The sequence below is a fragment of the Aristolochia californica genome, unplaced genomic scaffold, assembly GCF_029961685.1.
Source record: "Aristolochia californica isolate CCGP_79_NKW_82.1479 unplaced genomic scaffold, dmAriCali1.0.hap1 SCAF_77, whole genome shotgun sequence".
Classification (NCBI taxonomy): domain Eukaryota; kingdom Viridiplantae; phylum Streptophyta; class Magnoliopsida; order Piperales; family Aristolochiaceae; genus Aristolochia; species Aristolochia californica.
In genome coordinates, this window is record NW_027182276.1 from 7,501 (window position 1) to 10,000 (window position 2,500).

Below are 2,500 nucleotides of genomic sequence, written 5' to 3' on the forward strand. Positions count from 1 at the left end.
GAAAAGAGGCGCCCAGGCGGAAACGAGGCGCCCAGGCGAAAAAGAGGCGCCCAGGCGAAAAAGAGGCGCCCAGGCGGAAAGGCGCCAGGGCGCCCAGGCGGAAAAGAGGCGCCCTGGCGTAGGCGCCCAGGCGCCAAAAGAGGCGCCAGGCGGAAAAGAGGCGCCCTGGCGTAGGCGCCCAGGCGCCAAAAGAGGCGCCAGGCGAAAAGGCGCCAGGGCGCCCAGGCGGAAAAGAGGCGCCCAGGCGGAATGGCGCCAGGGCGCCCAGGCGGAAAAGAGGCGCCCAGGCGAAAAAGAGGCGCCCAGGCGGAAAAGAGGCGCCCTGGCGTAGGCGCCCAGGCGCCAAAAGAGGCGCCAGGCGAAAAGGCGCCAGGGCGCCCAGGCGGAAAAGAGGCGCCCAGGCGGAATGGCGCCAGGGCGCCCAGGCGGAAAAGAGGCGCCCAGGCGAAAAAGAGGCGCCCAGGCGGAAAGGCGCCAGGGCGCCCAGGCGGAAAAGAGGCGCCCTGGCGTAGGCGCCCATGCGCCAAAAGAGGCACCCAGGCGAAAAGGCGCCAGGGCGCCCAGGCGGAAAAGAGGCGCCCAGGCGGAATGGCGCCAGGGCACCCAGGCGGAAAAGAGGCGCCCAGGCGGAAAAGAGGCGCCCTGGCGTAGGCGCCCAGGCGCCAAAAGAGGCGCCAGGCGAAAAGGCGCCAGGGCCCCCAGGCGGAAAAGAGGCGCCCAGGCGAAAAAGAGGCGCCCTGGCGGAAAAGAGGCGCCCTGGCGTAGGCACCCAGGCGCCAAAAGAGGCACCCAGGCGAAAAGGCGCCAGGGCGCCCAGGCGGAAAAGAGGCGCCCAGGCGGAATGGCGCCAGGGCACCCAGGCGGAAAAGAGGCGCCCAGGCGAAAAAGAGGCGCCCAGGCGGAAAAGAGGCGCCCTGGCGTAGGCGCCCAGGCGCCAAAAGTGGCGCCCAGGCGAAAAGGCGCCAGGGCGCCCAGGCGAAGAGGCGCCAGGGCGCCCAGGTGGGAAAGAGGCGCCCAGGCGAAAAGGCGCCAGGGCGCCCAGGCAGAAAAGAGGCGCCCAGGCGAAAAAGAGGCGCCCAGGCAGAAAGGCGCCATGGCGCCCAGGCGGAAAAGAGGCGCCCTGGCCAGGCGGAAAAGAGGCGCCCAGGCGGAAAAGAGGTGCCCAGGCGAAAAAGAGTCGCCCAGGCCGAAAGGCGCCATGGCGCCCAGGCGGAAAAGAGGCGCCCACGCGAAAAGGCGCCAGGGCGCCAAGGCGGAAAACAGGCGCCCAGGCGGAAAGGTGCCAGGGCGCCCAGGCGGAAAAGAGGCGCCCAGGCGCGTGGGGGGCAAGGCGCCAGGCGCCAGGCACGCGCGGAGGCAAGGCGCCAGGCGCAAGGCGCCACGCGCGCGCGCGCGTGGGGGGCGAGGCGCCAGGCGCCAGGCGCCGGGCGCGCGTGGGGGGCAAGGCGCCAGGCGCCGGGCGCGCGCGCGTGGGGCGCCAGGCGCCTGGCGGGTGGGCGCCCCCAGGAAGGGGTGCTGGCGCGCGATGGGGTTGCGCCCGTACGGACCGTGTGACAGTACAGACACTTTGGCGAAACCTCCTGCCCGAAGCGATTTTAGGCGTTCGGCTAGGTAGGTGACCCGGTTTTTTTCGCGTTTCTCGGCCGCTAGCCCCTTTTTTCGCGTTTTCGTGCGCGCGCCCCTCTTGACCTCGCACGCGCGCCGCGCGTCGCGTCCTTGTCCTTGTCCGCGTCCGCGTTCGCGCGTGTCGGCGATCACGGGCCCCGTGCATGGCTCGTCTCTGTGGACCATCGCCCCGCTCTTGTCCCTCTTTCGTGTTTGTGTGGCGCCCCGCCCCGTGCACCATTGCCGGCTGGCAGCAAGGTGCCTAGCCCCCCTTGCCGCCAGGCCTGTCCACCCCAAGGTGCTAAAGCCGCCAGGCACCCGTGCCGCCGAACCGTGCGTCCGTAAGCCGCTGCACGTGCGGCGGCCGGCCATGCCCGTGCTATTGACCCTGTGTGACAGTACAGACACTTTGGCGAAACCTCCTGGCCGACGGGGTTTTTGCGCCCACCTAGGTAGGGCGACCCCTTTTTTTTCGTGTCGCCTGTCCGTGTGTCCCTTTTTCGCCTTTTTCGGGTTCGTGTTTTCGTGTGCCGCCAAAAGCAAGCCCTGCGCTCGTCCCGTCCCGCTTGACCCGTGCATCCGCCGGTGCTGGCCTGCAAAATGCCTGTGAGCGACGCACGTGACCAGCAGCCCAGGCGAGTGTGCACGGGTGGCAGGCGAAACGGGCGTGCGTGTCGCCAGTGTGTATGTCCCTTTTTCGCCTTTTTCGGGTTCGTGTTTTCGTGTGCCGCCAAAAGCAAGCCCTGCGCTCGTCCCGTCCCGCTTGACCCGTGCATCCGCCGGTGCTGGCCTGCAAAATGCCTATGAGCGACGCATGTGACCAGCAGCCCAGGCGAGTGTGCATGGGTGGCAGGCGAAACGGGCGCGCGTGTCGCCAGTGCGTATGTCCCTTTTT